The following is a 13,341-nucleotide window of genomic DNA, read 5'->3' as shown; positions in this document are numbered from 1 at the left end:
GATTTGCCGTTTATCTTGCTCTGTTCTTACACTGCCCTGTAACATTTAGTCTTGTATTAATACCTTTAAGCTTGTATTTTATACAAAATTGCCTTACCTTCACTGTGTTTATCTGTGTAGAATACACATGCATTATAATTGTACATTGGCTGTGTTTCACCCATCTACACAGCATCCAAAGCGTGGTCTTCACAAGATTACGATCTTGAGCCCCTGTCAAACGTTTGTGTTTGGCAAAAATGCAACAAAAGTCTATTCTTTCAGGGAAACCGCTGATGTGTAAAAGGCCCTTCTGTCTTCCTGTCTCTCCCACTGTTGATTGCTCCCAACTCAACCAATCAAAACAGAGGGCCACCCAGTAGCCGTGATCTGCAGCAAGACTTCTGCCTTCAAGCAGCATTTTTTCCCCTCACCATTTGTGAGAACCGTGAGGGGAGAATGTTCACTGGGGGAATTGTCTGATCCCTATAAAATATAGTATGTTTTAGACTTATTCTGTTGTAAAATGCCAAGAGATGACCTTTGCTGTGATTTGACATTAAAGAAATTGTACTTTATTTGATGGCAAGTTTACAACTAGATTAAAAGTAGTTCAGAAGTACCCATATCCATTTTCAAAAGTATAGTCACTTTTTTCCAAGCTTATTTATCAGGAGTCTGTGGATATTGAAGCTTGGGAGTGAGATCAGCTGAAGTATTCAGCAACAGTGCTTTCAGAAAACATCTGCTTACCTTGGCAAGCGATAGAGAAGAGAGAAGCGCATACTTTTCAGTGACCCAAATGGAAATCAGACAGTGTGTAATTCATTATGTCTGCTGCTGTGGCTTCTTGGTGACTGTGAGTTAAAAAGGCCTCCCTTTACTGTAACCCAGGACACATTTGTGGTCAAATGTAGCTTGGAAGACCTCTGAATGTGCTCTGAATCAGATCCCAAATACGTCTTCAATATGTGCTAGATGTGTTCACAGCTGGACTGAGAGTTGTTCACTGTCGGGGTTCTCCATGATGAACAAGGAATTCAGATCTGCACAAAGCACAACACCTACATCTCAGTAGCATGTTCTGCAGCAAGAGTCAATGAACAACTCATTTTTATTTCAAGCAGTTTTAATCTTTTTTCAGGCTGTTACCTTTTGAGTCAGTCAATCCATGCAGCGCAAGCATTTCACCGTCTAGCCTGTATCATAGACACAGAAGAAAGGCTTATGCTATTTTTCACATTCTTTAAGGAATGAAGAAGTTCTTAAAGGACCTGAGAAACAACAGACTGAAAGACACACTCTAGTTAGTCAAACCCCTTACATCTGCAGTATATTGGTGTGTACAGGCCCTGAACAAACAAGCACACACACGGGGCCGGTACGCATGCATGGGGAGGTAGAGTGGCGGGCAGCTGCTTTGTAGTGCACCAAAATGAGCAACTTGTAGGGGGGGACACGCCTTGCTCAAGGCTGCCTCAGCAGTGCTCCGGAGGTGAGCTGACACCTCCCACTATCAGCTCACCTCCGGGTGTTTTTGGGCGGGAGCAGGAATCGAACCATCGATCTTGGAACATTGGACGACCGGCCCTACCACTGAGACACTGGTCCACGTTTTTAGAATCTGGAGACTTTTGTCCAATAGGAGACCACAGGAGTTTAAATCATTCTATTGGATTTTAAAGGAACCTGTTATCAGAGGGAGACTTTTTAATGTAAGAACTTTTGCAGGAGCATCAATGGAGTCCAAATTCATCACAGCTAAAATCTCCACGTTTGGATGTGTGGTGGAGATTAGTGGACCCACCCTGGATGGCGCTGCTGCTCTGTCCTCTACTATGGGTGTGACCTCAGTGAGGCTCATCGGAAACCTGTTGAAGAGCTGGAAGAGCCGACTCACCCCACAGCAACTGACTGATAGATTCTTATTGTAGAGGCCTTCTAAACCCCAATCATGCTGATCCTTTCCCTGTAGAGAGTTTGTCTCTTTGCCCTAATGACTCCGTATCAGACCCCATCAGCCTCAGTGACAGTAAAGGAGAAAACATGTATAAACTAATGGTAAAGATTTTAAACAATGATGAACTTAAAGGTCGGGTTGACACACCATGGAGGGTTCGCCTTGGTCTGGTGACGGATGTGAGCCCTTCATGGGAGTCTTTCTACAAGCCGACGATAACAAAGAAGGTTGGGGATCTCCAGTGGAGGATTTGACACGGCGCTGTGGCCGTCAACAGTTTTGTTTCGAGTTTGAATCCAAATATGTGGCAAACTGTTCGTTCTGTTCTCGCAGAGAAACTGTTTTTCACTGCTTTCTAGACTGTCAGAGACTCGACAACCTGTTCCTGTTTTTAAAGACAATCTTTCTCTCATTCAGTCGTGTTTTTGACAAACAGGTGTACATTATAGGTTTGAAACGCAGGAAGAGACAAAAAAAGGATCGGCAGATTCTAAACTTTCTTCAGGGCCAAGCAAAGATGGCGATTTATCTGAGCAGGAGGAAAAAGGTTGAAGGTTCGTCTGACTGCAGTGCAGAAGAAATTTTAAAAAGAATTTGTCAAACAGGAATCAGAATGGATTTGAACTATTTCAGAGCCATGAATGATTTAGACACCATTAAGAACCTATGGTGTGTCATAGGTGTTGTTAGCCCCCCAAACGTAATAACTCCCACAAACGCAATAACCCCACACACGTAATAAAAAATTGCAGCTTTTGATGTAATAATCCCACAAACATAATACCATGGTTTACCACAAACGTAATACCTAATTTCCCACAAACGTAATAAATATTATTTGTGGGTCTAACAGGTGTCTTATGTTCTGTGTTGAGTGCAGACCATGTGTTCAGTCAGTGGCTGGTTTAATTCATGTATATCTTGCTTATGTTCCTACATATAATTTGTTTTTGAAATGTGAGTTCCTGTTTGCATGAATCTCTTTTTGGATTTTGTGTCAACGTGATTATATTGTTATTCGGCTTTTGTGAATAAACATGATTTTAAAAATCAATCAAATCTATTTTTATCGAGTATAAAAACTAAGACAATCATAAACAACGGTAAGGTTTCACCTCTGATCTTCTCAGTGGTGTTAACAGTTTCTTCGGGTTCAGACAGCAGGTCCAGCTTTCAACACAAATCATCTGCGATAATTAAGTTTGCTCTTCCTGGTACCATTTCCTGGTCCATTGTTAATCACTCTCTCCTGCCCCTGAGCTCTCACCAAACCTGAGCTCTAACCTAACTGTCTCACTGAGTAATAAAATCAGGCAGAAATTTAATTTCAGTGTGATTTTAATGATTTGTTAACATTAAATTGGTATTCACAAAAACATAATTTTTCACATCATGCATTGCTTCTCCTCATTTTTCATCTAAGTACAGAAAAACTTTTCCAAGAAAGAAAAGGCTGAAAATATATTAAATAATAGTAAGTGATAGATTTCCATATATACCATACAAACAATTAAAGCCCCTTCCTCCATGTTGTTTACCCACAGGACCCTAACCCTAACCCTGACCCTAACCCTAGTCCTGATCCTGACTTTAGCCCTAACCCTGACTCTAAACCTGACCCTAACCCTAGTCCTGATCCTGACTTTAGCCCTAACCCTGACTCTAAACCTGACCCTGACCCTAACCCTAGTCTTGACCCTGACCTTGACCCTGACCCTTTCCTTGACCCTAAGCCTAACCATAACCGTGATCCTAACCCTGACGCTGACCCTAACCCTAATGCTGACCCTAGCCCTGACCTTAACCCTAACGCTGACCCTAACCCTGACCTTTACCCTGACTTTTACCCTTACCCTGAACCTTACCCTTACCCATAACCTGACGCTGACCCTAACCGTTACCCTTACCCTGACCCTTACCCTTACCCTTACCCTTACCCTTACCCTTACCCTTACCCTTACCCTTACCCTTACCCTTACCCTTACCCTTACCCTGACCCTTACCCATAACCTGACCCTCACCCTTACCCTGACCCATCCAGGAACAGAGAATCTTGTTCTAAATATCGGACAGGAAGCAGATGACAGTAGTCGTTGGGTTTCTTTCTCTGGTGTCTGCAGTGAAGCTGTTGCACTTGAGGCTGTTGTGATTCAGGCAGTTTCAGGTTCCTGTGATATTAACCATCCAGCCCAACAACTTGAAACTACCTATGTCATACAGCCCCTGTTTGGATCCAGCGTCTCTGTTAGAGTGACTGAAGCTGTTTGGGAAAAGACGACTCTTACAAAGAGTTATGAGAACAGAGACCAAACATCATTCAGAATCAACAGAAAGTCCATCAGTGTCCATCAGAGAAGCTGAGTGATGTTTCGGTTTTCAGCTCGGTTGTTTTGTCTCTCTGACTTACAGGAGTACACAAAAAGTAATGACAGATTTTCATGAAGCCTAGTGGGGGGGGCTACGTATGAGTACAATTTTCTACTATATTTTATTAAACAATGTAAAACATTGTAAGTTTATGTTCCACATAAACTATTTTAAGTTTTACATGAAAGGGTGGAAGGTTGAGATGTGATTGGATAGACACCATCAAAATTGGGACAGCACCCAGTTAAATAGATAGATCTATAATTTTATGCATTTTCTGTTGCACTATGAAGTACAGATTTTTATATGATTATTATGAAAAGACAGGAGACAGAGCTGGAGGTAGCAGAGATGAAGATGCTGAGGTTCTCTCTGGGAGTGACCAGGAAGGATAGGATCAGGAATGAGTACATCAGAGGGACAGCACATGTTAGAGGTTCTGGAGATAAAGTCAGAGAGGCCAGACTGAGATGGTTTGGACATGTCCAGAGGAGAGATAGTGAATATATTGGTAGAAGGATGCTGAGTTCTGAACTGCCAGGCAGGAGGCCTAGAGGAAGACCAAAGAGGAGGTTTATGGATGTAGTGAAAGAGGACATGAAGGTAGTTGGTGTGAGAGAAGAGGATGAGAAGACAGGGTTAGATGGAGGACACTGATTGGCCTCTTTTCCTTCAGGAAAAGCCCAAAGGAAAAAAAGAAGATTATTATATATTTAGATATTAAATCAAACCTAAAGGACTTGATGGTTGAAACCTGCTAGTTAGGGTTAGTTAGCTGGTGCTACAGTACGTCCTTTTGCACCTGCCTGCATCCCATTCATTCATTCATTCATTCATTCATTCATTCATTCATTCATTCATTCATTCATTCGTTCATTCGTTCATTCATTCATTCGTTCGTTCGTTCGTTCGTTCCTTTTTTTTTATTCATTCATTCATCTTCCTGAGGAATCTATTTACACTAATTTGTTAACATCGGTTAAATTGGAGATAGTAATGTTTTTTCTTTTATTGGCTGTTTATTGGCTCTATTCAAAGAGATGATTTGTTTGGTTACATCTATTTTAATTTTAAGGATATTTACAAAAGAAACAATAATATAATTCTATAGCAAATGTTGACACATTTTGATATTTGACAGTGGCTGCCTTCAGACTGGCAGCCAAAATCCAATTTTTAGTCCATCCAGATTGAAAACGGATGACTCTTTTGCAGTCTGAACAGTCGCACCACATAAAATCTGATTTTTGAAAGACAGATTAAAACCACTTCCAGGAGGTAGTTTCAAATCGCATTTGGAAGTTGCGTCTTAGTCGGAACAGCTCCAAACACACCGATCGGCTTTGACTGTCTGTGACGTCACTCTACGTGACTCGAGCCAATGCTTGAACCTCAGTCCTCAGTGTGGACAGTCAGCCCTAAAAATCAGATATGAAAGGGAATCTGATTGGAATCTGATGCACTGCAGTCTGAATGCAGCCTGTTTGATCTGTCAATCTTCAAGATCAGCAACTCCATCTTATCAGTGACGGAGTCATCAGCCACCACCACCATCTGTATGTATCTACTGTTTCTCACGACAGACAGTCTTGATTGCAGGTGCCCTGAAGAGTATTATTATTATTATTATTATTATTATTATTATTATTATTATTATTATTATTATTATTATTATTATTATTTTTATTATAATTATTATTATTATTATTATTATTATTATTATTATTATTATTATTAATAATAATAATAATAATAATAATAATAATAGATTAAATTAGATTTTTTTAGCGCCTTTATGGACACTCAAAGTGCTCACAGTGGTTCCATCATTCATTCACTCCTCATTCATACTTGGTGATGGCAAACTACATGTATAGCCACAGCTGCCGTGGGGCAGACTGATGGAAACGTGGTAGCCAATCAATGCCAACGGCCTCTCTAACCAGCACTGGAACATTCACACACCAGTAAGTCCCTCACTGGAGGCACGGTGGGTCAAGTGTTTTCCCAAAGACACAACAACAAGGGCCGGAGGAGCAGATGTTTGGACCTCCAATCCTACGATCATTGGATGACCTGCTCTACCACCTGAGCCACTGCCACCCCATAATAAACATTTTTACTTGATCTACTAGTCTCTCCTGATTTGACACACTGTCAGATATTAGTAGAAGGCCCTAGTCACCCCAACAGAACGTTGTAACTGCAGCCAGTGGATATATTAGTTTGTACATTTTATGCATGAAACATCAACATTTGCTCCGCGGTGCACCAGCCGACCCCGCCTCCTGCTCGCAGTCAGCTGGGATAGGCTCCAGCTACACCTGTGACCTGAAAAGTGGAAGAAGCAGCTGTAGATGTGTGATGGATGGATGGATGTAGACAAGACAACAACGTTTTGTCTACAAGAACATGGATGCATGGATGGACATCAACAATCCTACAACATCTGTTTCCCTGCAGATTTCCTCATTGGGTGGTGAAGGTGGGAAGGTAATCAGTAGCAGTGTTTTCTGATGTCCTTTTGCTTCGCAAGCAGATATACAAGAGAATGTAGATTTTTGCATCGAGATAAAACACTTCAGGATTAATGTCCCTCCATCAGAGATACATCTTTGTTGGTAGAAGACAATCAGAGTAACTGCGACATCAGCAGAGTGTCCAGGAGCTCGGGCTGTTCAGTTCAGTATTCCTGTGTTTGACAGCAAACTGACTTCAGTGAGCTTTTGTTTAACTGAATCACAAACATTTCTCTGTTTAACACAGAAATACTGTTTTATATAAAATGTGTCCTGGAAAGCTTTTGTCACTGGATTAGTATCTGTTACCTTGGTAACATACAGTATACTGAAAAGCACCTTTTGTACCTGGACAGGATGCACAAATGTCTGTAAGTGACCAGCAAGAGTGATAACATGCAATGGTGCACAATTATGTCCTGTGTTGTTTCCACACTTCATATTTTGTGCACCTCAAACAAGTTGGAACATGTTTACCAGTTTGTCAGAGGTGTGGATGGTGGATTGTAGGACAATTAGCTGATAAAGGTCCTTTTTGTTGTAAAACACTCAGCTAAGGACAGTTTGAATTATTATTGTCAGAGGCAATTTAAACACTCCTATTTTAATATTGTTTAAATACGTAACTGAAACAATTACAGTAGAAGAGAAACCAAATTTTCACAAATGTCAGGATGGTTTGAAAAATAAAAATATAGTGCGTATCAACGCACGCGACTTCATCTTATCGTGGATTTTTGGTAGGCAGTCACATGATACCGTACGCGCATTCTATTGGCTGACGGCATCTGGAAGTGCGCTACGTTCTGTGAGTCTCAGACCTACGCGAGACACAAAAGTGCTTTAAACAGTCTATCAGAGTGTTTTAAAGGTAACACAGATAGAAGGTGGTTTAATATCAGTATGGGGGGGGGTCAGAAACATTTAAATTAGCGTAAATAATAAGATAAATAGTTTGTCTCTACATCGCGGAATTTGTTAATCGTGTGGTTCCTGGACTACATTGACCGCGAGGAACGAGGGCGCGCTGTACAAACAAAGAGTGATAATTTATAAGATATCACAACTTCAGCTTAGAGATTTTACAGTTTCTTTTGGAAAACGCTTTTTGTGTAAGAAAAATTGGGACAACAGTATTATGTTTTTCCAGTGTAAGACTTTCACATTTGAGGATTTTATTGTCTACAGTCCCACTATCATTAAAAGACTGAGACAAGACATCTTTTTCAGGGGTAGTCTTGCTTCTTTCAAAAAGACAGTACCACATGATTACACCCCACACTGTTTTCAACAGCATGACTGTATTCAAAGAGAGCAGCAGATAAAACTGACCTGCCTCCAGTTAAGATCTCTGGGGCATTGTGAAATGTAAAATATGACAAAGGAACTCTGGTACATGTCAAGATTGGAAATAACAGTGTGTTCTGAAACACTTCCAGAGTATTATTTAACGAAGAGCTGATGAACACGGAGATCAACAGGGCCCTCTCCCAACATGATGAAACTTGTTGGTGGCATCATTTTTAAATAAGGACTTCATTTTCAAAAAGAAATACGTATTTCTCTGTCAACATTTGAAATATTGTCACTTTTCTATTTTCTGTTGAAGATACCGCGTGCTGTTTTAGTTTCTGTTCTGCAGTGCCTAAATGCTAAATGCCTGGTAACAATCCGTCTGATCATCTCTCCAAAGGGTTTGCCCGTTTGAACCTCTTGTGAAAGTGTTGGCCTGTTGGTGAGGACGTTATGTGTAGTGTTAGGTTACCTGATGAACTCAAACTCTTCATTGTTAACCCCTCTGTCTGTTTTTTCCACCCTGATTTGTGGCAGATAAAGCCCCAAAGAATGCAGACTACATTTTAGATTTGCTGAAAGAGTTCTGTCAGATTTATAAATGCACATCCACGTTAACCGCAATCCTGTCATCACACGAGTGTGACAGGCAAGCCTAGAAATATTACCATCCTCCAAAATGATTAGAGTGGATGTGACTGAATCCAGCAGCAGGAGGTCAGACTGCTGTAGTAAATCTAACCCGTTAAATCCCCCCAGCACTGGGTTCCTGCTTGGCTAATGAATTTCCAACTGTGTGACCCTGATATGTGAAGTAACAAGGCGATGGGGAAGCAGAGACGCCCCAACACAGAGAGATAGCACCATTTTTTCTCTTTGGTTTTATACAAGTCATCTGAGGAGATCCGAGTGAAATGGAGGGAGAAACAGACTGTTCAGTTCCAGTGATGAGACCATGGAGGGTGGGGTGGAGTGGGGGGGGGGTAGACAGGAAGGACAGCTAAGAAGGCAGACTTTCCAGGAGGCACAAACTATCCTTTGGAGTGTCTTTTGTTGACCACCAATAGGCAATCAGGGGCAATAAGGCAGCCATAAAACCACACTATGTAGTACACCACTCGTACAACTGCATCCTCTACTTCCTCCAACCACCAATAAATGAGTTGCTCAATTACCCCTGTGATAAAACGTAAAGGTGGGATGAGAGACGGATGGGAAAAGGAAAGAGGCTTGCAGACAGGACCGAGATGAGGCTGGAGACAGTGTGGCGCTGGAAATCTTTCTCAATACGGTGCCTGCTGACTGCTAAAGCCTGGAAACCGAGACCGTCCTCCTCCCTCAGCTCACCAGCTTTCTTTGTTTTCGTCTTCAGCTTCCTCTCCTTGTTTGTTGCTTTCTGTTGTCTTGTGCTCGTTCTATTTTACCCTTTTTATTTAAATCTATTTCCTATACTTTTAGCGTTCCTTGACTGTATTTCTTTCCCTTTCTCGTCTCCTCCTCACTCCCAACAAACATACAGCAGCTGGCCAGAGGAAGTTCAGCCATGTGTTCCTGATCAAAGCTCCACAAAGAAGCCCTTGGGGGTCTCTACTCATGAAACATGACTAGTAAGAGTGTTGCAGCGAGGTTGTGATGAAACAAGGTGACGGTCAGGTTGGATCTGGAGCTGACCCACCATCCTGTCCTATAGAATCATCAGTACGAGTTCATAAGTCATCATACGAAAGTTTTAGTTCTCCCAAATGTCCTTCTATCCAAGTAATATAATTATATTTGAATTTAAATGTAATATTTATGAACTAACACTGTCTCAAATGTGGTAGGCTCATTAAAGTCTTATAACAGGAGATACAAAGACAATATCTGTACTTCTGACACAAACCTATATAAAATTTAATGCAGTTTTTGAAACTGAAAATAACAGAACTACCAATCATATTGCTAATGCTGTCACGTATGTGAGGATCACTCATCCATGAGTCTCAATCAACAGAATCAAACACAAACTAAAGGTCAGCAAAGGAATAATAAATGGTTAAAAACACATTTATACTAACGTAGAAGGTGTTGTTAGATCCTAATCAATCACCAATAATCTATTCACACACAATTCTGCATCGCTTGTGTTTTTACAGTGTGAACAGGAAGTGGAAGTCGTTACGAATCAGAAATAGAAGTTACAACCCCTCTCACAGGAAATGGAAGCGCTAGCATGTTTCCCACAGACCAGACTGCACAGGAAAATCAGTTTAAAAGCTCACATCAGCACAGTCGTGTTGCTCTGTGGCCTGAAGGACGCACTATAGGCTCAGTGTTGTGTACTGTTTGTAGTGAAATGACTGACGCTCATTTCATCTAAGAACAACATAAAAGACACCAAAGACTGATGGATCATTAATGGAAAATGTACCATCACATATAACTAAATTATGTATGCAGCTTCTCCTTAAAGTTTACATGAATAGAAACTCTTTCTAAAACAACTTGTAGACACAAACAGAAATCACAGAGAAGAAGATTTTAGATTTTGGACGAAGAAGATGTTGTGGTGACCTTCAGCGCAGTCACGTGTTCTGTTGGGTGTCAGGGGGAGTTTCAGCGACCTTAAATTTCTTCAAATATAAATCTACCGATGGTTGGCACTTGATTTCAACATTTTTAGATCAATTTAATTTAATTTTGTCGTCTTGATTGAATGATAAACTTTAAGAAGGTGCCGCTGATTAAAATAACTCTGAAAAATTAGGTTGCAGTGATTTTTAATTTTTTTTAAATTATTTAACTTTGATAGTTAATAAATCCAGTGAAAATCCCCCCCACGGATGGTAAAATGTCCCGCTGACTGCGACTAATCTGGCATTAATTATCGGTTTGCGCATTATGTAAATTGCGCAAATTTCCATTAGACTCAATAATAAAATCAGAAAAGATTTTCGATCCTGACATATTTTTGTAGACGGAGGTGTTTTTTTTTCTTTTCATTTAGTTTGTTAAATTTTGTTTTATCGTAGTTGAAAGACAAAAATACTAAAACATATTTTAAAGCCCCTGATGATGTGTTCACTTAGGGACGGGAGGTATTTTCTTATTTCTTTTTCGCTGCAGCTTTCTTTTCCCTTCAAAAATCCGAATGATGGAGAAAGCGGATCTTCTCGGATATAAAAGTGCCAGAATTCATTCTAGAAAATAATCAGTTCCCTGACATAGTTTCACAGACGATTCCACGTCAGCCGAACCCAAGTGGAGCCAACATTTCTGGATCAAACAGAAACATTGTTTACGGTGAACTAATACATTATAAATATTAAATATTGATAGAAACGATCCAAATAATTAAAAATCCACACTGTGGTGTGTTGTGCACGCCTCCTTATAGATATCAATACGAATCTACAACCACACTGTCAGCAGCCCTGGTAGCTGTACGGTTCTGACGCGTAATGACGCATTACAGGAACACAAGCAGGTGACGTCCAGGGTCTGGATGGGAAATGAAAATCAGATCAGCTGATTAATGAGGCCCGTAATGCACTCCGGATTCATCCTGCGCCGGGCGGACGGAATCTGGAGGAAGGGAAGCCTTCCTCGGGCCTTCTCCTCTTCATCTAGCGGGTCGTTTCTTAAAAATGAGAGGGCGGTCTTTAGATCCTTCACCATATTCACTATATCCACCCACCCTCGACGGGGAATCGAAATGAACTGCTCTTCAGCCAAGAGAGACAATCCTTAATATTTTAAATTCCACGATAATTAGTATTGTCCAAAAACTCACCCTCTTCTTCGGATTCTGAGGTTCTCTTCTCCCTCAGCTCCGATGCTCCTGCTGATGCCGCTGATGTCTTTTTTTAATCTCCACCCTGTTGTTGAATTAGATAATCACATTTCTGTCAGTCGAACTCGGCCCCTGAGCCTCGGCCCTTCTTCCATGTGTGTTCGGGCCGAGAGGAGTCCGTCCCGGTAGTCCGTCCCGGAACACGCTCCTCTGGGCTTCAGGGAGATCCAGGAGCCGCTGAGGCCGAGCCGACGAGGCTGGTTGTGGGCAGAAGTGAAGAGGGGCGTGTGCCCTGTGTGAGAAGTAAAACTACAACAGCATATTGTCACATGTTATGAACTGTACTTCATACTTCACTACAAACACTGGACATGTAACAAAGGAGAAAAATATTCCGAAGCCGTTAGTCGAGCTTTACGCACAAACTTCACCGTTAAAAGCTGCGTTCACACGCCAGGATTCTACCGAGCATAAATAAACTGGTAGAGTACGAGCCAACAGGCATCGGGGAGACATTGTGTGTTTTAATTAGACCTACCGCTGTCTAAGTTCACTTAACGTGTGTTTACCGGTCGATAAATTATTAATTAGCAAATACAGTATATAATAATAATAATAATAATAATAATAATAATAATAATAATAATAATAATAATAATAATAAAAGTAATAATGAAATACCATTAGGGACGGGAGGTATATTATTATTATTATTATTATTATTATTATTATTATTATTATTATTATTATTATTTCCGAGCTGCTTATTTGTTTTTTGGTTTTGAGTTTTTAAAAACTTTTTATTTAAAACTTTTTGGTTTTTCAGTCAAAAATGACTCAAAAACAGAGTCCTCTTTGTCATGGCATATGTCCAAGACAACATACACGAGAATTAGCCGCTCAAATTTCATGGCGATGTTGTGAGATACAATAATAATAATAATAATAATAATAATAATAATAATAATAATAATAATAATAATAATAATAATAATAATAATAATAATAATAATGTTGCTGCATCTCTTATTTATTTTATTTATTTTTGTGTTAAATTATTGAATAGTGTTTAATAACAAAAGCGCAACAATATCGTTATTAATGAATGGCCTTGATTTTGACGGTGTGAGGATTTTTCTAAAGAAAAATCAGACATTCCTCAAACTGATGTTCTGCGGGTCAAAGAAAGGAGCTCTTTCAACGCGTTACTGTGAGATGACAGCGATCAGACTCACATTTCAGGTCTCCGTCCTCGGGAGGAAACGTGTGTGTTGTGGTGGAGGTTGTGGCTGCGCGTCGCCGTTCATCCCGGGAGGGTTCGGGCCTCCCTCCGGTCCGCCGGGCGCAGCGGGCTCACGGCTGCCTGCAGCTAAACGTGGCTTACATTCCAGTGTGTTTTCAACGTTTCACCCCGAAATCTTAGCGTTAGTAATTGTAATTTATGATGGCAT

General features: G+C 40.6%; 1 long non-coding RNA gene across 1 annotated transcript; it reads right to left on the bottom strand.

Moving 5' to 3' along the window:
* Nucleotides 1-569: 569 nt before the first annotated feature.
* Nucleotides 570-11,966, bottom strand: LOC137609987 (uncharacterized). Its single transcript, XR_011038401.1, has 3 exons — nucleotides 11,891-11,966; nucleotides 1,132-1,178; nucleotides 570-1,025 (listed from the first exon to the last, which is right to left on the bottom strand). It is a non-coding gene; the product is annotated as an uncharacterized lncRNA (long non-coding RNA).
* Between the last annotated feature and the right edge of the window lie 1,375 nt (nucleotides 11,967-13,341).

This window comes from Antennarius striatus, chromosome 16 (assembly GCF_040054535.1).
Source record: "Antennarius striatus isolate MH-2024 chromosome 16, ASM4005453v1, whole genome shotgun sequence".
In the NCBI taxonomy this organism is placed as follows: Eukaryota; Metazoa; Chordata; class Actinopteri; order Lophiiformes; family Antennariidae; genus Antennarius; species Antennarius striatus.
This window is presented reverse-complemented; position numbering and strand designations above follow the sequence as displayed.